The sequence below is a fragment of the Cyanistes caeruleus genome, chromosome 6, assembly GCF_971803275.1.
Source record: "Cyanistes caeruleus chromosome 6, bCyaCae1.hap1.1, whole genome shotgun sequence".
Taxonomy (NCBI): Eukaryota; Metazoa; Chordata; class Aves; order Passeriformes; family Paridae; genus Cyanistes; species Cyanistes caeruleus.
The window spans coordinates 57,402,871-57,426,460 of NC_141706.1; the positions used below are offsets into that span (position 1 = coordinate 57,402,871).

Genomic DNA, 23,590 nt, shown 5'->3' on the forward strand with positions numbered 1-23,590 from the left:
CTAACACTTGCACCAATGGTATAAATAACAGTAAGAAAGATCACCTTAATAATTTAATTCTTCCAGTGGAATGACAATGGATTAGTGATACCTTCTGCAAAATATATTTGTGTCTTTATCCTTTGATTTTCTGCTGTCTTTTGATTTTTCTACTCCACTCTTGTAAGACCTCGCCCGCAGTACTGCACCCGTCTCTGGGGTCCTCAGCATAGGGAGGACATGGAGATGTTGGAGCAGCTTCAGAGGAGGGCCACCAAAATGATCAGAAGGTTAAAGCATCTCTTCTGTGAAGAAAGGCTGAGAGAGTTTGCTTTGTTCAGCCAAGAAAAGACTCTAGAGATACCTTATTGTGGCCTTTCGATACTTAAAGAAGCCTTGTAAGAAAGATAGGATCAAACTTTAGTAATGCTTGTAGTGACGAGACAAGGGGTAATAGTTTTAAACTAAAAGATAGTCGATTTAGACTAGATACAAGATTTTTTTTTTTTTTTTTTTTTTGATAATGAACACAGTGGGATACTGACACAGGTTGCCCAGAGAGGTGATGGGTGTCCTACCCCTGGAAGATTGGAGGTCAGGTTGGATGGGGCTCTGAGCAACCTGATCCAGTTGAAGATAGAATCACAGGATCATTAAGGTTGGAAAAGACCTTTAAGATAAATCAAGTCCAGTTGCCAACCCAGCACTACCACCATGTTCACCATTAAACCATGTCCTCAAGTGCCACCTCAACACTTTTTGAACACTTCCAATGATGGTCACTCCACCACTTCCCTGGGCAGTCTGTTCCAATGGTTAACCGCCCTTCCAGTGAAGAAAATTTTCCTAATATACAATCTGAACCTCCCCTGGTGCCACTTGAGGCTTTTTCCTTTTGTTCTGTCACTTGTCACCTGGCTGAAGAGACTGAGCCCCAGCTTGTGACAAGCTCCTTTGGTGGAGAGCAATAGCATGTCCCCAAGCCTCCTCTTCTCCAGGCTAAGCACACAGCTCCCTCCTCTGCTCCTCACAGGACCTGTGCTCCAGACCCTTCACCAGCTCCATTGCCCTTCTCTGGACATGCCCCAGCCCCCCTTCTTGGTGTGAGGGGCCCAGAACTGAACACAGGATTTGAGGTGTGGCCTCACCAGTGCTGAGTACAGGGGGACAATCCCTGCCCTGCTCCTGCTGGCCACACTACTGCTGACACAGGCCAAGATGCCATTGGCCCTCTTGGCCACCTGAGCACAAGCTGGGTCATGTTCAGCCAATGTCAGACATCACCCCCAGGTCCTTTTAGCCACTCTGTCCTCAGCCTATAGCACTGCAGGAGTTGCTGTGGCCCAGGGGCAGGATCCAGAACTTGGCCTTGTTTAACCTCTCACCTCTGGCCTTGGTCCATCAATCCATCCTGTCCAGATCCCTCTGCAGAGCCCTCCTGCTCTCCAGCAGATCAACACTCCCACCCAACTTAGGGTGTCTATGACCACCCCCCCAGGTGGGTCACGCTGGATGGTCTTTGGAGACCCAACTCAGACTACTCTGTGATTCCATGATTTTGGTAGACGTGCTGATATACACTAGCAATCATCTGATGAAAGTTTGAAAACTGAACATTTCACAGTCATACATAATATTTACTTTTGAGCCTCTCAGAACAACTTCTGCAATTTCCTTTTCTGGATTCCTGTGTAGTGACAAGGAGCAGTGCCCAGAGGGTGAGGCTACCTGGTGTTTTCCCATGTCAGTGCTCACTGTGGTGTGGAACAAACAGCTTTTCACGCCAGCCCACGTGTTGCATTTGCTTGAGCCATACAAATCCTAAGCTACAGCTCTTGTGCTATTATTCTGTTATACTGAGATGCTAACATGAATTTAAATGAGGTGAGTCTAACTCAGTCATAATGTCATGAGAGGAAAATAATTATTTCAACAAAGTTATGCCTTCATAGTTAACCTGCAGAGTACAAAAAGTGCAAAGTACCTGTTGCTTAAATTTAATAAATTCTAGTAAGTGTAGACCTTTCCTGAAAGCCCAAACTCACTAATTGTATTATTCATAAGTCAGCTCCCAAAAGTATAAAACAACACAGATTGCATCAAGTAAAGCGAATCCCAAATAGAGAACGGAATTAAAAAAAAAAAAGTTGCACCTAACTGTGCATGAACTGTGAAATGTATTTTTAGATTAATTTTTTATTTCCCCTTGTCATTTCTGATCTTGAGTGCATTTGTAACCATCTTGTACCCATCGCTTCTGTTCCAAGCAATAGGTCAGAGATGCAGACATTAATCTTGTAAAATTTATTTCCAATCTATCCTCTCTCTGACTTCTTATGCATATTAGTAAAAATCTTTAATTAGGAAAATAGCATTGTCCATTTCACTGGGAGAAAGCTGTCCAGAGTTTTCCTTATCATTCTTCTCTGGTAATGGCACTTTTGACTGCTTCTGACCTCTCCATCCTTCCATTTGTGCACACTGTGAGAAGTAGTTGTATCATCTCATCTAGTTTTGTGCATGGTCTTGTAGTACAACTAAGGACATCTCCCAGATAGCTGCTACCAAGAGGTGTGATCTTGCTCTCACCTGCCCCTTTCTGATGTGATTATCAAAACTGTACTTCCTGATGGCATAGTCATCTGATCCTTGAAGAAGCATTTTCAGACAGCTAAATCAGAAAAAGATAATCACTTTTTCATCTTCTTTCTTTTTACTGTTTAGAGTTGGAACTTCAGAAGACTGATGGGTCTGTCCCTGTGCACAGAAGCCAGACAGTAAGTTGGCTTTGCTAACACACAGACAGCACATTCAAGTGCCTGAATTGTCTTGTTCTACTCTCAGCACTAAAGTGGAATTAAAAAAAAAAAAAAAAAAGGTGCTCTCAGCTCCCATTAAGCACCTTTAAATATTCAAATGTTTAAATATTTAGATGACCTGAACTGCTTCTAAGAGGTTCCAATTGAGGAACAGTAGTCTGTTAATTCACGTACCCATTCCGAGTGTCCTGAGCATCTTCTCTGAGTCCATAGTAACATTTTGGTTCGGAGCACTTGGGTGGTTTTAAAGCCCATTTCCTAGGAGTTCCCAGTTCCAATTGTTGGTTCAGTTCAGCATGCCTTTACATCCTGTGTTAATTATAATTCTTCCCTTAAATAATTCAGGTTTGATGTCTGAGACAGATCTGCTGTAAAGGAGTCCATTAATTGCTTGAATGCTATATCAGAGGTAAGTTTGGCCAAGAGATGTAAAATCCATTAGGAGATGTTAAAATGAAGAGAAAATGCTCATGCTGGAATAAATTCAACTAAGAGACACACAGAATAAAAGGTAGAGGAAAGAATAGCACAAGTCTTTCTATATCCCTTGTATTCATCTTTAAATGACACTATTCCACTTTTAAATTTCAGTTATTACTGAGGTAATGGCATTCAGATTGTCAGTGTAGTATGACAATTACAGTAAAGAAAATATCTCAAAATCTTCAGAAAAGAAATTATTTAGTCTAACATGTACAATAGCTCCTGCCAGAACAAGAGGAAACGATTGCTTTTATTCAAGTGACCTACCAAGTGCCATCTACCACATCAACCAATAAAACATTATCTCTTTATAACCCTGCCAGAAACTTGCTGCTATTATCACTAGACCAGCTACTGTGATGTTAAATCTTTTTTTTTTTTTTTTTTCTATTTTTTTTTTTTTTGGTAGAAGAGCTAGCATCTTAGTGAATGAAGGGAAATTTACAGTGAACATGTCAGATGAAACCCACTCAGAGGCAGATTTATCCATCCAGGGAAGGATGGAAAGGATACAAACCCTACCACTAGTTTCTGACTTCTGCCCCTCTACTTTAGGGCTTGGAGCTTGTAAGCTCTGAATTTCCTGCCTGCTCTGAATTTTCTTTGAGCTCCCCATATTTGATGCACAGCGTGAGGAAGACCGAGAGAGCCTGTAGCACTGTGCAGAATCCTAAACTTCTCCCACGTTTCTGCCCCACAGTGCTGCCCAGCCCCAGCAGGTAATGACCCAGTGACATGCCCCTCTTTTATAAAAAGGCTTTATTTAAGTGAAGTCCTCAATTTGCCTCCTATAGTGCAGATACAATTTCAGGCAATCAATGCTCTGCTTGAGGTACTCCTCCTAATTATAGCAAAAAACCATACGTTCTTGTTCCCCCTGCAGCTTGGGATGTAATTCAACATATCCTTTCTGTGCCTCCACAAAAACTGAGTAATGAATGGAAATGTTGAGTATTGGGTGAAGTTTTTTCATCTCTGACTTGTTACAGGAGCTTTGTAGGAAAATATCTTTCTATTGTTAAAGTATTCATCATTAGGGCTTCCATGGGCTTTCCTTCTCATCGTTACCATTGCATATCCAAATTAACTTCCTGGCTGGCATTGGATAGACTGTGTAGAATGGAGTGAGGGCAGAATGAAGCTAGGGAAGAATGGAGTATTCATGTAGAAAACTAGCTTCCTGAACAATTTCCTGGATTTCTGAGAGATTTGCCAAAACTGACAACTGTCCAAAAGACTGAAGTAGTTCTAGTATGAACAAAAAAAACTTAGAAAAATGGTTCACCTTTAGAATATGTCTTTGCTTAGACTGTTAATTTTAATATACTCTGGGAATTGATGTGGTAAGATAGTCTGTTAGTGTGATGAAATTCAGGATGGCTATAGTATTTAGTGTTTCCTAGTGTTTCAGTGCCATTTATTTTAATGCAGCCCAGAATCAAAAGCTTGTCCCAGCCTCAGGTCACGATGGCTTATGTTTCTGTCATTCCTGATAGACTTGTCCCTCTTACTCTTGATGACTCATGGTTGTGAAGATTTCAGAATTTTCCCTGACAATATATTTCATGCCTGCACTATACTTACTGCTAAAAAGTTCTCCTAATAGCACACTTGAATATTCCTTGCAGCAATACGTGCCCACTGCTTCTTGTTCTTCCCACCATGGACATCTGACGTGCTCTAGACATGTCTCTGTGGGTGTTTGAATAGAAGTCAGGATTTCAGACAGGGTTTGGAAGGAAGGATTGCATCACATGTCTGGTGAGTTATTCCTGCTAATGGAGCCTAATGCAGCATTCTCTTTTCATTGAAACAGCATGGCATTGTTGACTCATGTTTGGTTGTTGGCCCACAGCATCCCTTAGATATGTTTTTTTCCAGAACTTCTTCACAACCAATTGTTTTCTGGTCTTTATTTGTGCTGTTGATTATTTCAGCCTAAATGTTGCTGAAAATTACCCCAAAAATCACCTACCCAAAACATCACCTACCCTGATTAAAATTCCCCACCATACACTGCTGCAGTTTGTCAGATTAGCAGTGCAAGTTAAGTGCATTTCTCCTTGATTCTGCACTCCTGTCCCTGGTTTCACATTTATTGCATGGACAGGTGATGTCTATATCCCGGCACTCTAACGTTTGGGAAGATGGGACATGTTTTGTCACTAGTTGAAGGTAAATTTGCAAACTCAAGTCAGCTGTATCCATGGAAACATCACTTAAACATATGAGTCTGCAGGCTCTCTAGCCCTCTGATTAGAATCTGGGTGTTCTGAAGACCAAGTCCTTCTAGTCCAAAAAAATAAATCATCAGGAACAGTCACTGTATCCAGAACAGTCTGTGAACATAAAGAACACTTGTAGAGTTCCTTAATAGATTCCATCAGAGTTTAAACCGCATCTGTACTAAACATTTTGTTAATTCACCTGGTTTAGCAGTCCCAAGGGGTCTGAGTTGCACAACCTTTATTGAGCTCAACAGACACAAGAATTGGACTTGGGATCAGAAGTGTTTGGACAATTTAAGAAAGTATTTAGCCAACAAGTATGGCACCTTCTTTGTGACATTGCTTGAAGAGCAATACTGGAATCAGTGTTCATTTCTGTGAACAAATACAGATGTTGCTCTTAGTTTCTATTCTACTAATTAACAAGCCACTCATTACAATTTCATGAACAGAGGTGTGAGAGAACACCTGACTGATTGCTCTGAATTTTATTCCCAGTCCAGACACTTATTGGCAACCTTATTTAAGATATTTTGTCTCTGCTACCCAGTTTTGTAGTTGGGAAATGATTACTGGTTTCCAGTTCAGAAACAACACTTTGAGGTCAGCTAGACTGGGAAATTGTTGTAAGTCTTCATTGTTGTTGTTTTCAGTGAACCAAAATAAATATTTTTCTTTTAATCCCAAAGAGAGGACAATTACTTCAAAATTTAATTTTCCAATGCGATATTTCGAATAAGCTTTCTGTCCACAAAATATTCTACAACATTAATTATTTTACCAAATCTTGCCATCACTGAATTTAGAAAAGTAAATTCAGAAGGAATTTTAATGCTGCCAAAAGTTTAAAATGTGAATGAAAATTATGTGTTGAATATTCAGCTATGAAATTTGCCACAGAACTTCAAAAGTGTCGTACTTTCAAGTAAAAATTTCTGGGAAAGAATTTATCTGCAAACTGTTTTCCTTATGCCCTTATGCCTTTTCCTCCTTAAGAAACAAAAAGGTTTTTTTATATGTCTGACAAATCTGAATAGATTTCAGGGGGTAAAGAAAAGACAATTCTCAGCTAGATGTTAATCCTTCTGCTAAATACCAGATTATGGCAGATAGTAGCATTATGAAAAACTGTCATAGAAAAGTTCAGAAAAATCCTTAACACAAGAAAGTATTTGGGGTCAAGATTAACTCCAGCCATACTGAGGACCCTTGATTTTCCTCTCTACTGCCATGAAGCCCTGTGGGAGATCAGCAACTTACTTTAGATTTCAGATTTGCATTTTCATTGCTAAATGTCCTTTCGGCAGGTCCATTTCTAATATTTGTTTCTAAGCACAATGTTTAAACAGTCTTTCTTGCTATAAAAAGGAGAATGAATTTAAATTTTAATAAGAAAAACCCACAGTGTGCACCAGCATAAAATTAAATATCCCCTGTGCTGCCTTTTGTCCTCTGGGTTTTGTCAAGGGACTGGTATCACTCTAATATTAATTACCTTCAGTATTTCTTATGAATGTTATGATTAGGATTTACAGATACTTTCTTTTTAATGGACCATCAGTTTGATATAACTCTGTAATTTTGTTATGTGTAAAGCTTATGTGAGGAAATGCACTCTGAAACAGCTATAGGCAGATATTTTCAAGTACAAAAACTAACATACCATAGATTATTTTATTGCAACATTTGTCAAAATTTGCTACAATTATACTTAACTGATGCTGCTGGGTATTGGAACAGCATTGTTGTCATATCCTTAATTATTGCACAAAACCCAAAAATGACTATTATATTAAAATATGCAGCCATAACAAAAGTATGACTTAATTTTTATCATCAGGGAAAAAAATGAGCAATTACCATTCCCATTAGCAGGAAACACAAATTTTTTGAGGCCTAATTCTGAAGTGTAATGAACAGGAAAAAAGACTACTTAAGTTTATTATTATTGCTGTTATTATTGCTATTATTTGTAGATCTGTGTGAACAGCTGTGTTACCTTACGAAACCCAGAGAAGAAAAGATTGCTTAGAAAAGAAATTAAAAGATGTGGCAGAAAAGACAAGCTGAGAAGATATTTCTGCACTTATATAACTCTTTACAAAAGTTAACTAAGAATTAAATATGCAGCACTGGTTAAAAGGGAATATCTAAATCTTGATTTCTAATAGATGCAGGGATAATTCCAGAGATAATTTTTCTAGACAGTTCAAGCCTTAGTCTGCCTTTTTTTTTCTCTGTCACAGAAAAGAATCTCACTTCTTAGAATACATGAATTAGATCTGAATAAAGTTAACCAATGTGTTTCTCCTTAGTGATTTCAAGCCAAATTTTGAGTTCTGTTTCTCATTGAATTTACATGAATTTTGAAAATCCTACAAAAAGAGTACCTGTGTATTTAGCTGTCCAACTCCACCCCTTTGGGTGCTGGGATGCTAAATTAAGCTTAATTGCCCAAGGATGAGTTACATTCATTGCAAATAATCAGAAACATAGAAACATTTACATTGAAAAAGACTCTTAAGATCTATGAGTCCAACCATAATGAGTACCAATAAAAATTCTGATTGAAAAATTGTGAAAGCATGGATTTGGATTATAACTTCATTCTTTGCTTGTGTCCTTGTGGAGACTCTGATTCCCACAAAAACAGTCACATTCCCCTTTAGATTCCATTAATGATGCCTAAAGTAAAGGAGGTAGGGGGAAAAAAAAAAAATCTTTTCTCATTTTTGTCTGTAGACATTCACACAGTTTTCTTCACCCAGAATGTTCTAGCTGGGGATCTGTGGAGTTAGATTATTAAAAGGAATGTAGTCTGCATAGTTGTGGGACTGAATTTTGACAGGATTTATGAGGCCAAATGTGGTAGTTGCGAATCAGTTGGCCTGATGTGTAAGTTACAGTAAAATTTCTATGCTCACTATGGCATTGCAGTTTAGCAAAGATTTTTTTCATCTTTGTTGTTGTCTGATATTGACAGGAATATATTGTTTAAATGCCCTACAAGTTGTATTTTATGCAATATTTGTGGAGTTTGCAACAGCTAGTCACAATAGCCTTACATTTTTCTGTAGGAGAAAGTATTTTGTATTTATCTTATTTTTTAATTATTCATTGTATTTGTTTTTTATTCATCATGCTTGTCATTCAAACTAAAAACTTCTGATTTTGGTAGTATGTGGCTAAGAAAGAAAATTTGACATCAGAATCAATTGGCAATAATAGTAGACTTTTATTAAAAATGCACACTGGAAATATCTATTTCTCAACATTTTCAGTTACCCTAATTAATTCATAAATCTTATCATAAAGAGAGAGACAGAGAGCTCTGAGCTAAAACTAATCTTACTTCTTGACTGACCTGCTAGCAAATTGTGTTATGCCAGACTGTCTATGAAACCAGTGGGCATTAATCACTTGCCTAATTCCACCTCTCCTCTTGTTCAAAGGCTATCCAGGACTCTGATACGACTGAGATCAAGTTTCGGCTGCATGAAGGGTTGACATTGTTCCCTTTCTAAAACGCTTTCATGACAGCTGAACAGGTAAGAAGGCAATAAGCTATAAATTCTCATTAAAAGACTTTGATTGCCTCTTTGTAAGGACTTTATGATTTTCTGAGACCTCAAGGAGAGCAGGTGTCCAGCTGTCCTCAGAAGCTGCAGTGACTAGGACAGCTGGCTCCCTTAGGAAGCCCTTGCCTTAGTATTTGAAATGACTATGATATACATGTGATCTACAAAGCATGTGCTCACTTCAAATATCCTCTGCAAACTTCTAAAGAAGTCATTCAGCCTTTAAACATATTCCTGAGGCTTGTTTGAATTTAAGTAATGTAAACTAATATAACCTCAAGTTGTCTTTATTTGCACAATGATCTAAGAGATTTCTTTTGGCGGAGAGAAAGCATTGAGTTGTATTTCAAGAGACAATGGGCACATTTAATAGCACTTGGCATTTGCATACTTTTTCTATGTCTGCAGTATGTTGGCAGCTTTTGCTGTGCTGGAAAGGTCACTGGAAAGGAGTGAGTGGGTGATAAGGACAGAAGAGCGACTGTGAGCGTCCCACATGTTTGACAGCTGCAGATTTGGGTGCTCTTGAAAAGGCCAGTATTGACTGAAGCTTCCAGGATGTGACTCTTACATACGAGAGCACAGTGGTGCCTGGGAAGCTGTTTCCATCCATAATAAAAGAGAAAGAGTAAGCTTTACTTCCACAGGGATTAACAAGTGGTGAAGCCAAACAGAAAAGACTGAATATGTTGTAATACAGGGTGAGAAAGAGAAGGCCTGATGAAACTGCGCTTATTAAAGCTATGAAAAATATGAAGTTAATGAGAAGTTCATTTTTCAATTCATGCAATAACTGTACAGAAAATCTCCCTATGCTATGCAATTGCTTACTGTGGCTGCCTGACAGAGATCTGCCACATTTCAATTAAACTTCAATTTGCTGCAGAAATTATATCTGCCTGTGAAACTTCCAGCACTGTACATGAAATAGGCCCCCCAACAAGGCAGTGCTGTGGATCCATGGTGGTTCCTGTTTGTGATCAGTAAGATAACCATTCAGACTTGCCAGCTCAGGCATTTTTTAAGCATCTAAAATTTAGTCTAAAGGTTCATATTGATGGAGTTCTTCTGGTCATTCTGCATCTAGGTAAAATGCTTGCTCTTATACTTCTTGTTTCAGTTCTCATTTGCTTCATTTAATATGTGTGTTCTCATGAGCTCTTCCTCATCATTTACATTTGTAGCATATGTGCACAGGTTCTATGTTTTTTCTTCAACATGGCAGCATGTCCTTATTTATCTATGAATTATGCTGAAGGGAACAAGAAGACAGCTTTACTTGGCAAATATGTGGGATCCTTTCAGAAGAAATATTCACATCAAAGCATATAGAGATTTGTTTCCATTTGTTTAGACATCAAAAGTCTCACTGGATTTTAAATGCTTGTAAATTATCTGAGCTTAAGTTAAGAGCTTGCCAGTGCTGTCTGATTTGGGGCTAGTTTCTAAATGTTGTCAAGAACTGCAGATATGCAAAAATTTCTTGTTTAGAAGAAATTCTTGTTTAGAAGAAATAATGTATTGATTTATATAAATATATATTTAATATAAAGGCTTGTGTTTAGTTTGGTTTGTGGTTGGAGTGATAGTGTGTATCCACTCTGGTTTTATCCAAACATATTTTCTGGTCTCTAATAAAGGCAGTAATTTATCTGCTCCTGAGAACACTTGCAAAGAAAAGTATATGATTACAGCATTCTGAATGCTCAGTCCTATCAAGCCTCTCTTATTTCAAGCAGATTACTCACAATAATCTGATACCATGCTTGATAGGGTGCTTTGACTAGTAATAGGGGCAAGCAATCATGTAGAGGGGAGACAGATCTGCACTGCACTTCCACCTGGGAGTAAGAGAGGTAAGGCCTAAATAAAGGAGGATTCATTTGGCAGAAATGTTTATGTAACAAAGTCACAGGGTAAATAACAGCACTGATATTTTTTACTGACGTCTTAGTGTCAAAATAGTAGTGCATAATTGAATTCAAGCTTCAGATATTAATGTGCCTCTCAAATGCTTGCGTGTATTACTGGCTGTATATTCAGTGGCTCTTAGGCACTTGCTCATACCTGCCCTTCATGTTTATCTTGCAGATTTTGTGGATTTGTACTTATAAACTGCCATTCCTGAATATCCAGCCATTGCCCTGGATGATGTGCAAAAAGCATTTCAGATGTGCAGCTTGGTTGTTTCAGACTCTGATTTGAAAATTATTGCATTAAAAATGTGAAGAAAGAAGTAATGTACTGTGGTGCCACAGACCACCAGTTCAGGTAGAGAAGGGGAGTTCTTGTTTTGGGTCCAGTGAAACCAGAAATTCAAATTTATAGCAGTTTGGTAAAGGGGCCTATGTTCTGCCTTGCCCCCTTGTCCCCAGACAACCCCTTTGTTGGTTACCTCAGCTGTATCCATTTCAGTGGCTATTTTCTAGTTTATGCCTGTTGCTTAGTGTACTGAAGAGACAGCAAAAGAGCTTAATGAAATTTACTCCCTGCTACTCTTGAACTGGCATTCACAGTATAAACCATTTTTCACTGAAAACAAGGGACATGTTCTTTGGAAGATCTTCAAGATTTTGCAAAGAAACCCTAAGAAGAGGAACTGTAGCTGGAAGGCTTACCTTGCAAGGATGGATTGGAACTGGGAAGAACAGAAAACAGACTCCTAATACTCAGGTTTAGGGACCCAAGACATCGTTACACCATATTGCATTTATTTCCCTTATGACACAGGTAAATAGCTTTCACTTTGCCTTTTCCTTCTTTGGCAAAAAAATTTTATATGGAGAAAATATTTTGGTTTTTTTTTATTTTAATGGGGATAAATTAAATGTCGTTAAAGTCACCCATAATGCTCTCTTCTTGCTATTATGTTTTGCAAATATTTCTTCTATGTAGGTTTGCTAAACTCAGAAGCTGTATTGTGATGGACCTCATGAATAGTATTTCCATTTCATTCTTCTTCAAGAGCTACATTTTCCAGGTTGCCACTTCCAAGGCCTTTGTTCAGTAATACAGTGAAGAGCTTTTTCTCTGTCCAGAGAATGCAGTAATATAGAAAAGCAGCTTGAGAGTCAGGAGTATTATGTTGTTGATTATGTACATCAAAACTTCCTCTAAAAATGAAAAAACCCAACTATTTTCTATTAAAATATGTTGATTTGCATTAATTGTATTCCTGTCCTTCATTAGCTAGATGAATTTTCCATTATTTCAGGCCTGCCTGACATTATGCTAACTAGCTTTATCCTTACCAAGCACTCACAAGTATTAAGATTCTTCTTGTCTGTGGTATTTCCTACTTATTCCACAATCTATTTTCTACAGTAGGAATGTTATTGTCCAGGACTTACCATGGAGAATTTGCAACATTCTTGGGTGTGAATTCTCCAGAACTACTTACTTTAATTAAAAAAGGTTAAACACTGATGTAGTATATAACATCCCCTTTATCTGCTAGTGAACTAAAAAGTATTCTTTCTGGGTATGTTTATCACCCTCTTTTTCCCAAGCACAGATTATAAATATTTTCAAATATTGTTGCTTTTTCAGTATAACTTAAAATTTTATCATGTCTATCAAGTAATACGTGTATTCTAATACTACCAAATAATGCATCTTAGAAATTTATATTAAATTTTGGAAGCTATGTTTCCATAAATATTCATAACATTCTTGTCCTTTCCAGATGTTGATTTCTCCTTTGTATCCTTAAATTCTCTCATCAGTTTTCTATATTTCAGAAATTCTAATTTACCCTGATATCTATTTCTCCTGTTTCCCCTTCTGTCATTTTCCATCCACAGTAATTGTTGCCTTCATTCATCCACTGATTTATAGCTTTCTAAAAGCCTCTAATAAAATTTTTTCATTAAAAAATCCCAATTAAATTTAATATTCCTCCCACTAACTTTCATTAACTTTCTTAAGCCTTGATGAACTGTGTTTGTGTCTGTTTGTGTGTGAGATTAACCTACTTACCTCAATCAACATCAATGAGTTATTAACATTGCCTCCAATGCATCTTTCAACATCGGTCCAGTGATTAAATCATCTTAATCATCATCAGGAGTTATCTTGTGAACTGAAATTACACTTAAGAGAGGATAGACTATTCTACAGAGCTGCATAATATTTTACTGTTCTGTGGCAGAGTGCCTCCTGTGTCTGCTTCCATAATTGAAGTCCTTGCCAATACAATTTAATTTCTTTCCAGATGTATAAGGATGGGTTTAAGGACTAGCTTGCCCTGTTTTCAGATTTGAATCAGTAATCATTTATGTGTATTCAAGTTTCTATAGAACACTTTTATGAGTAACTCAAAACAATTCAGGGGTATTTTGATAGAGATTACAGATATCATTCTCTCCATTTCCTCTTTCCCCATCTTATTTTGTATCTGGTCTCTTCTTAGCTTAGCCATAAATGCTCAGGATTGAACAGAAAAGTGCTTAGATATTTATGATATTTTCCTGCTGCTCTTGCCAGCCCATATTGAGATTTTATCCCTGATTTGCTGGCACAGAATTTTTTTTAAATTCTAGTTCTCCAGAAATTAAAGCAAAAAGGCAGAAACAGGAAGCCGAGTCCACCCACAAATGGGCTCAAGGGGATGAACTCAGAATTTCTATTTTGACACTCCCTCTTCAAAACAGAAAACCCACAGGTTTATATCTGCAAACAGAGCTAAAGAGGAAATAACACAAACAAAACTTGATTTCTGCAAGTGTGGTGATAAACACAGCAACAAGCAACAGCAAGATAAACATTTAATTTGATATGGCACATGGTGTTGAAGAAGAAAATATAATGAATATCCCAGGTCTATGAGGTCTCCTGTGTGCCTGACTTTCCTTTCCAGTGTCTTTTGATGCTTTACTGCCTCTGAAAATGCCAGTGAGGGGAGTCCATCAGTGTCTTCAGAAATGTAACTTCTACTATCTATTCTGAGCAAGCTGATGGCACAAACTGTACGTACTGCACCTAGGTTTGTGCAAAAAAAAAAGGTCCTGTTAAATCCTTATCAGATTTTTAGTAAGTGCTTTCCAATAAGAATACTTCTCATTATTTTAACAGCAGTGAAAACAAAAAGGCCCTATAAAATTAATATTTGTAAAAATTAATTAATTATACCTTTTCTTATCTCCAGAAATGATACATTCCAGCCTTTCTACCTAGATTATCTGATTCTTCTCCTAATTTTCAATGAAATAAGATTTTTTTTTTAAATTTTAATTTTATCTTTTTTTAAAATGTATTTGAAAACTTGTTCTGACTTTTGCATTTGGTATCTGTGTAACATGGCATGCATCATTGGGTGGATTAATTAAAGAGCCTTTGCTGCGAGTTTTATTTTTGTTTAATTAGAAATCTTTTATGGCAAGACCAGCTTTCACTGTACCTTGTTTTAATGAAAAAGGCTATTTTTCTGTCAGTACTCACTGGAGATTGAATTTTCCTTTGGCAGTTTACATGACAGTTTCTGTATTCATTTTCCAACCACAGTCTGAGCCCCTGAGTTTGATTGTTGGTGAGCCACACAAAAATGCAAGTGTGGACTGAAAATTAATTTTGGAATAAAAATCTGCTAGTATTATTCAGTTGTGAATAGGTTGAGTCCAAATACTGGTGCTGAGAATAGAAAAAAGCATCTAGCACACTGGACAAGCAATTCATGATGGACTCAGAACATAGAAACACTGAAAATCTTATTAATGCAGCTAATTCTTCAGGCTTGATCACAATAGCAACAAATTTTCTCAGGAAATGTAATGCATATGTGTATACAAAGAGGATGCTGATCATGCTTTCATCTTACTTCAGGATTATCAGTCCAACACGCTTCTGTTACAGGGAGAATTTAATTTTGGTGTAACTTGACTTTTTACTGTATCCTATATTGCATGCACAAATATTCATGATCTGAAAACTTCAGCTGAGAAGAGATCAATGTCCTATGCTGTCTAGAGATAATTAAATATTCTATCATTGTTCTACAGGGACAACTTCTGTTTAATTAAGTTGGTGTCTTTTGCCTCCATGTCAGACTCTCACAGCCTTTGGAACTACAAGAGAAATGGAAGAAACCACAGCAGCTGTGGAGTCCCCACACTGCAGCACCTGCCAGCTCTGGAAAGGCCACTGTGACAGGGATGGATGTGGCCCTGGGTGCAGGGATGTAGTTTAATTCAATCACAGTTTATTTTATTGGGATATTTGAGGACTGTCTGATGTATAACTCATCTGGTATGGGTCAGTCTGCCCAATGTAACCACCTCCATGTGAGGGACAATGAACTCCATCTTCAAACTTCATAAATGTGTTTTTGGCAGAGCTGGTGAGGAAAAAGCCTCCTCTGTCTTCAGGGAGGGAAGGGGGTCAGAACCTTCAACAGGAGATCTAGTTCTGGTTTGCATCACCTTTATTGAGGACCAGTGCACCTTCTTGCTCATTTACTTTCACAAACACCTACTGATTTCTACCTAAAATATAACCTACCAATGAGGTTTTCAGGCTGCTAAGAGGAGGGTGAAAAGAGCATTGCCAAGAATAGTCTACCTGTGAAGGCTGACTAATCTTTCCAACCTTGAAACTAGCTTAGTACCCACACAGAAGTCCAAAAGCCTACCCTATGCTTTGTAAAGCCCCTGGGGCTTGAGGAAGAGGTTAACAATCTTCTCTCTGACTTCACTGGCTTCTTTATGCCAATGTGCTCAGAGTTTCTCTTCTGAAGGATACAGAACCCAGTGCATAGGTTCTCCTTAACAGAACTCTGGAATTTTTTCTCATGTTTCAAATCCAGATCACTTTAATTCTGGGATAACACAAAGAAAGCAGATGCAGAAAAGCAGTATCTATGGAGCTATATACACCTGCTTGCCTTTTCTATGAAAATCAGTATGCCTGCCAAAGAGAGACATTGAGATCTGAGCAGGTTTGAATGTGCATTTGAACACTGGAGGAGGCTCAGAACAAGGAAGCAGCATAAAAATAGAACAAGGATGTTCTATCTCTTTGCTGTAAAGAGGCACCACAAGGCACAATCATGACAGTGGTTGTGTTCAAACTGATGCATACCAATGATGGTAAAAGCCAGCAGTCATCTCAAAATTAAAACCCATTTCTAGAGGAACAATAGATTTTAAGAAACCTCTTTTACATGTGTGGTGGAAGCGATCACAAAATCTTTATTGATATCCGAATGTTTGCAAAATGCCATTTGTGGTGTCACAAAATACATGGTCCTCCATCAGGCATTCCTTAGAATGACAGTGAAGGAATTTGTATGGGAAGCAATATGTTTTTCGTGTTCAGACCTGCCCTGTAGCTGCTCTGGGGGGAACCTCTGCCTTTCCTGTTGAGAGCTGAGCCCCTCAGAGCCATGCAAGCAGCCCAATTGATTGACACTGAAATGATGGCTTTTCTCAGCCATCATTTCAGGGAAGTGTGTAACAGCTTTATAGAACAGGCACTCAGCAATAATTTCTCAAAATACCCCCTGCCAGATAGTTATTTCTCTTAGTCTGGTTCTAATGTGGAGGGCATGGCTACAGGTCTGGTCTTGGATACAGCAGAGGCAGTTCATCATACTGTCTTACAGAAGTGTAATTTATTCCTTTGGGGGCCTTTTCTGCTTTTTCATGGGCTCAGCTAGAACATTGTCCTCCAAATGCAAAGAACAGTATTTTGTTATTTGTTTCTCTGTGCATGAATAACAGTTTTACTTGAAAAAAAGGAGAGAGGAGAGAGGAAAACAGTGAATATAATGAGGGGAAATATTTGATAAAGTAGTAGAAAAATAAAGAGAGAGAAGGTGCTACCACTTAGCTAGCTGTTCTGGAAAACAGGCTAAGGAATAGCTCAAGGCCTAAAAAATTTTCACCATCTTGGTAAGCAGAAAAAACTAGGTGTTTTATGCCTTCAGAAGACTGTCTCTTGACCTGAAACTACAAACCTGTAATTATGCTGAACCTTTAATGTAATAGTTATTCTAAGATCTTAATGCTCCACTGTGGATGTGAAACAGAAAGAATAGATAGAAGTTCTTCTAGGAAAGTATCAGCAGTGAGCTTTAAGGAAGAAAATACCTGAATTTCTGATATTTAAAAAATTTTCTCTCATAAAGTGAAAAGTTGTTGCTCTCCAGAGCTGATGAGTATTTTTCTCCTTTCATCTGTCACTTGCAAAGAGATATGAAACATTTATTTTCCCAACCTTCCCAGAACTGGTAATAAATTGTCAGAGCAAACCAGTCATATCTGGTGGCTTTTTAAATAAAGGATTAGCCCTTCGATACTTCATTTTTCTACAGAATTGCTTTATAAGCTTGCGGAGAAGGAGGTAATGCGTAAAAGACTGTGAGGGAAAAGCTATTTGTCCAGTGTCAGAGAGATATGGGAAAGAACTTATTTTCTCTCCCTCTTGCTCTGTGTGTCTATATAGATGTATACAGGTGTGTGGGAAAACCGAGGGAGACAGACGGGCTGTCAGAACTGCCAGCTTTTGTTGAAGTTGTTATTGTGGACTTTTGCAAGCCAGCAGATTTCTGACAGAATTAAACTTTTGAGAGGAAACTATACAGGGGAATATATCTTGCTACTAATAATATGGGCATGTTCTTAGAAAAAAAACCTAAGTGCTAAATAATGCACATGGACCTCCCTTGCAGGCTCCTCTGGGGCAAACAGAAGCCCTGTGCAGATTTATGAGAGCAGTCTTTGCTCTTCTGCAGCTTTCCTCAGCTTGGACACCGTGTTGAGCTCAGTCTGAAAGTACTGAAGTGAACAAAATGATGATATAAGCACAGGGAAGAGGGAAGTGTTTATCTGCCTGCTGGGTCAAACCATGATGAAGAACATTTCTGAAAAGCAGCATGTTGGTTTTGAAAGGTCACTGGAAAATATGTCTGTGGGGAAGATTCACAGTTTCTATTTCCCAGCCTAGTGTCTGTCCTAAGGCATGAACACAAGAAGTGCATGTTGCATCTCCATGTTTTTGTGTTGAAACAGCTCTTTGGGAGCTGCTCCCCTGTTCTCATTTGGCTTTCAACTTTTATGGTCAAAACAGAAAGGAAATACCTGTGTGTTATTTACTCTATCCTCCTGAGCTATTCTCCAGTGATGAATGAGATGCCATCAGTATATTATACAGGACACAGGAAATGTAATGTAACTGAAAACCATTTGCATCTCTGCTAAAGTCTGTATCCCAGTTCTGTGGGTTTGCAGTGATGACAAACCTCTCAGAATGTGGAAAATGCTATTTCCAGAAATTCTCTGCTCTGCGTGCAGGTCACATCGAAGAGAGTTCCTGCTTTTCAGCATCAAGGATGGAATTCCTTCTGTCATCATGAAATGCAATAATGCAGTGAAGCCATAATTTGGAGCTGAAGGGGCTAAGTATGGAGACGAAGTTAGAAAGAGCAAGGATTATATAAACAGTTGGTGCATGCGCTGCTCAGAACTTACTGAGAGAAAATGATACTTTCTTCTTCCAGATGCTGAGTAGGACTCATTTGCACACCTGCTTAATTCCACAGAAACAAGCATTGCACTGGTGTGTACTCAGCAACGAGCCTTTGATGAAAGTAATGACTTTTTGTGGCTTAACTGTAGAGGCAACTGAAGTGTAAACTTGCAGTAAAAAATGTATAATTATGGTCTGGTGAGGATTGCCAGATGCCTTCCAGTCCTGTTTGGAAACCACAGTTCTCAGTCCTCCTCACCAAGTCTTTGCATTTTCCTAGCTATTTAATTGAACTTTAGATACCTGGAGACATCTGAAGAAAAGCCCATCAAGTGAGTGACAGGGAAGATTATCATTGCAGTAGCTCACAGAAAATGAGGGCCTAGTATGATTCCTGTAGAGATATTAAGATGTGTTGGGCAAAAAGAGCTGCATTTCCTTACAACCCATGTAGCAATGAGGTTATATTGCAGCAGGCTCTGCAAATCTGCCACTCTGGTCTAGTCAAATGAGACCAGAAGTTGATCATGCAGAAGGGGAGAGGAAAAGTGGTAGTGAAATATTTACCATGACATGATGAAACCATCAGCAAATCCAGCCTGTTTTTTCTGGAATGAGTAACAAGGTGCTGAAAGCTTCTCAGCTGTGTGGTAGGACTTTGGCTCCCGGCAGTGAAATTGCACAATCTCCCTGAAGTGCAGAGTAAGAACACGGAAAAAAGAGTTTTTCAGCCTGAGGGAAGGGGGCTGCATTGAGTGAAATTACTGAAGTTCTGCTCAGAAGACACAACAGTGACTAAAGGCTGGCCAATCATGAAGTGTATACTAGTCAAAGAAGGGCAGAAGCCATTAGGTTGGAAAAGACTTTTGAGATCATTGAGTCCAGCCAGTCATTGACCACTGCCTTGCCAACCAGCCCTTGGGCACACACTGGCTCGTGTTCACCCAGTGTCCCAGGTCCTTTTCCCTAAGGCAGCTCTCCAGTCACTCTGTCCCCAGCCTGCAGCACTGCAGGAGTTGTTGTGACCCAAGGGCAGGACCTGGCACTTGGCCTTGCTGAGCCTCACACCATTGGCTTTGGCCCATCAATCCAGCCTGTCCAGATGCCCTCCAGCAGATCAACATTCCACCTCAGCTTGCTGTCATCTATAAGCTTGCTAATGGTAGTCTGGATCCCCACATCCAGCTCATGAACAAAGGTATTAAACAGGACTTGGCCCAACAGTGATCCCTGCAGGACGCTGCTAGTGACTGGCACCAACTGGACACAGCACCATTCATCACAAATGCAAAGAAACCTTCTCCTTCAGTCTTCCACCATACATGTGTCTGCAGCAGGGTCTGCACATCTGTCTGTCCATCCTGGAGAAGCAAGGAAAGCCTTGGTGGATTTCAGACAGCAAGCAAGCTATCTTTTATATCCATTCCCCTTTCCTCCTTCCAAGTCAGTACAATGCAGCTAGCAGCCTGGATTACTGCTGATACTTGAGGTGCAAGAAAGGAAAATGGGAAACTGGGCAGTAAGGAATGCCTCCTGATCACATCAGTGATCACATCACCTCCTGATGCACAATTGCAAATGAAACTGCAAGAACTGAGATTGTAGCAATTGAGACAGCCTCTGCAGGAAAAGAGAGGGCTACTCATACTTTCCACTGTTTTATAGGAGATCTTTCAAGACGGCTGCTACAATAGCAGCGTTTCTAATGCATACAAATTATTTCAATAAGTTCAACAGTACATATTAGAGGCCTTCCATCATCTAATGGAAAAGCCTATGAAGTCTTTCTATTAAAAAATGAACTATAAAACAACTTGCTCCCTTATTTTTCATCATTAGGGACACTTGCAAGGTCCCAGGAGTTTTATTGCTTAGAAGAGCTTTGTTCACAAACACCTCACCTAAACTAAGTCATCATTCTGTTGCATTTGGTTGCTGTAAAGGTGATTGCAAGATGGTGTGCTGTGGCAGCAGGAGACACAAACCAATAGCAGGTCCCATCACCCTCAAATTCCTCCCTGAGCTCCAGCATTTCCAGCAGCTGGAGCTCAGGGTTTGCTCTCCAGAAAAGATGCTTGGCTGTTCCTGTAAACACATCTGCCTGCTGCAGCACAGACTATACAATGTGGTCTCATATCAAGATGGGTATTTCAGTAAGACATTCTACCTCCAGATCAACCAGAGAAAACAAGGAGGTTTTGTGCAAGATAACTAGGGAAGTGTATCGTTTTGCTTCTATGATCTGACTGGAAATGAACACCAGTGAGCTGCTTCCCTCTGTACTTTTACAGAAATAGCAGACAATTTAGAAGATTTAAAAAAGTGGAATCTGTAACAGCTTTCATAACAATGTAGAGCTTGTGGAACTCGGAGCACAATGGTTGAATCTCTGGATCCCATATACTTTTCTTAAGTTCAAATATAGCAAAACTTAACCGGAATTCTTCTGTTCAATAAGAAAGAAAAAAAAGTCCTTAAATAAGTATTTTTGGGTTCTACCACTCAATAAGATTTGTATCACCTACCATGTGACACAGAGCTTTGAAAGTCAAGTAACATGTCTATGATGTGTTTCCCATCAAATAAAAAGGAAGTTTTAAAAAATCTGATTTATCTGAAGTTAAAATTTCATCACACAATCCTGTTTAAAGGAGCTGGAAATGAAATATGCTGAGGATAAAGTTTGCTTATCTTTGATATAGGTACATCATGCCTGTGGCTGATAGATGTTTTTATGAATACAGTTTCAGTAAAAAGAAAAAGATATTTCATAGAAATCTGGTTATTTTAAGACTTTAAAAACACCCAAAGCTACACTAAAAAGAACCACATATGACTGTACTATGAAATCTTGACAAATACTGGTGCTTACACAGAAAGAGGAGATGCCTTTTCACTTGTTCCAGTGAGAAACAAAGAACTCTGCAAACCAGCTGACTTAAAACAATTCCTCTGAACTCTTTCTTTTCCCATTTAAAGAGTGGCTCATGTGCCATTTGTTTGGTTCAGCTTTCAAGGGGATTTATGTAGTCCTTTACTTTATACTGAAATGCAAAGATGTGGAAGGATTATGTTATTGATTTGTCTGGGACCTCCCTCTTCCAACAGTTTTGTTGTTTTTCTCATCAGCATGAGTTATCACTTTCCTGTGGAAGGGGTATTGAATTTAAACTTACCCTGTTAGGTGAAACATAGTTACTTCCAATTATTAACAGTTATAATGCTGTAATAAGTTTCTAACACTAATGTCGCCTCTACTGCAGGATGAATTTCTCGTGCATACATTGGGCTTGCATCAGATAATTTCCTGTAAATTGAGGACTGAAGGAAATATTAATAAGACGTGGGGAGGGTGGGGGGTGGCGAATCCTTTGAACATTTGGCTAAGTAAATGTGCATGATAATTTTGTAAAAGCTTAATATTTAGCTCAGTATATTTTTTAGAATATTCCTGCAATAAAAGGATGAGAGTGATGAGAAAAGCTCACAGGTCTGTTGATCTATTTCCCATCCATTAAAATATTTCTCATGCATCTGAGCATTGCAGCACCTGTGGCACTTGTTTTCTTTCTGTGCATTCATAGTCAGCATTTTGCTGACAGCCTGGAAGCAGATGTTTTACTGTATCATGCAAGCCCACAATGCCTTTGTCAGCCCATTCTAGTTTCCTGGTACACTCGTGGATTTGCTGAAGAATGATGAGGGAATAAAGAGCTCCCCTTGAGCATCTGGTCCTTTTCCAGGCCATGTCTCTGACAGTTACCAATAGCTGATGTTTATAAAAGCACAGAATGTATAACTCTTACATACTGTCTTTCTTTCAAAATGAATCTCCAAGTCATTCTGATGAAGTTGAGGACAGGGATATTCATTAATGCCCAAGTTCTTCAGGAGCCCAAGCAATTAAAGGGGTCATAGAGCTGAGGCGATTTCAAGGGCCAGCACACAGAATTTGCAGCAAGAAGCTTTTGCACTCATTGATCTCATTCCTCCCATTCCCCAGGGATCCAGACAGGCTCGGCAGTGTCTCTGGAGAAGCTAACCTACCTAAGAAACTGCAGCAGCTGCCTTTAAATCCCCATGGAGGTACAGGTAAATCTTTTCTCCTTCAGCAGAGGCAAAGGTGAGTTTCTTATCCCTCATTCAGGATGTTTTCTGACCCAGGTGGGTACGCTCTGCCCCATCCTCATCTGCTCTGCTGAATTGGGCTCCTTGATTGAGAAAATGAAAAAACCCAAAGCAGTGCCATAGCAAAAAGGGACATGAAAACTCCCCCTCTTTCCTGCCTTGAGTTTCTCTGGAATGACACTATTGAGAAGTGAATCAAATTTGTGGCTATTGATATGCAGATGTTACAGTCTTTCACGGCATCGGGACAAAGATGACTGCATTTCCATGTTGGTTTTGCACATAAATATGTATATTATCCCAGTGCCCCCGCTTCCGCCAAAACGATAGCAACCGATGTTCAAACAGAACGGGCTACGCGAGACAAAGCCCACAAATAAATGACGCCTCATGAAACAGGCTCTTCCCTTTTTCCCCCCGCTCTTCTATACACAAAGCTCAGGCCAAACAGGATCCCTCCGGCTGTACGCGTGGGCGGCCAATCTGTTTTTTCTCCCAAGGTGCCAGCTGCTGGGTTTCCATGAAGGAATGTGAGTGCCCTCGCCTGGCGAGAGCGGCGCTGGGAGCCGGGCCATCCCCGGCCGGAGCATCCCTGCCGCCCGCCGAGCGCCGCCAGCGCGGCTCGCCCAGCGCAGCGCAGCGCCCCTGCCAAACCAGCGCCTTCAACCAGCTCCTGCTGCCCCGCTCCAAATAAACATAAGTGCAGTATTCCGTATTATTCCATTAAATGAAAAACTATTCTGGCGTTTGTTTTGTCGTTGCAGATTTGAAAGCACTTAATGTCCTTGTTTTTAATCCTGTCATAAATTTCTGTGGTGATTCACAGAATCACAGAGAGCTAGGATGTAAGGGACGCTTTCTGGGGACGGTCAGAGACACGGCAAAGACTTCTATAATCGAGTTAAGTGTTAGA

The 23,590-nt window shown here is 39.2% G+C and overlaps 1 long non-coding RNA gene across 2 annotated transcripts; it reads left to right on the forward strand.

The window, feature by feature from the left end:
- Nucleotides 1–2,707: 2,707 nt before the first annotated feature.
- LOC111929813 (uncharacterized) lies at nt 2,708–22,636 on the forward strand. Of its 2 annotated transcripts, none has more exons than XR_002864863.2 (6): nt 2,708–2,756; nt 3,144–3,207; nt 3,837–4,000; nt 4,910–5,042; nt 8,962–9,057; nt 22,553–22,636. It is a non-coding gene; the product is annotated as an uncharacterized LOC111929813 (long non-coding RNA). The 2 variants fall into 2 exon arrangements; XR_002864864.2 differs by lacking the exon at nt 22,553–22,636 and adding an exon at nt 9,496–10,589.
- The last annotated feature ends 954 nt before the right edge of the window (nt 22,637–23,590 follow it).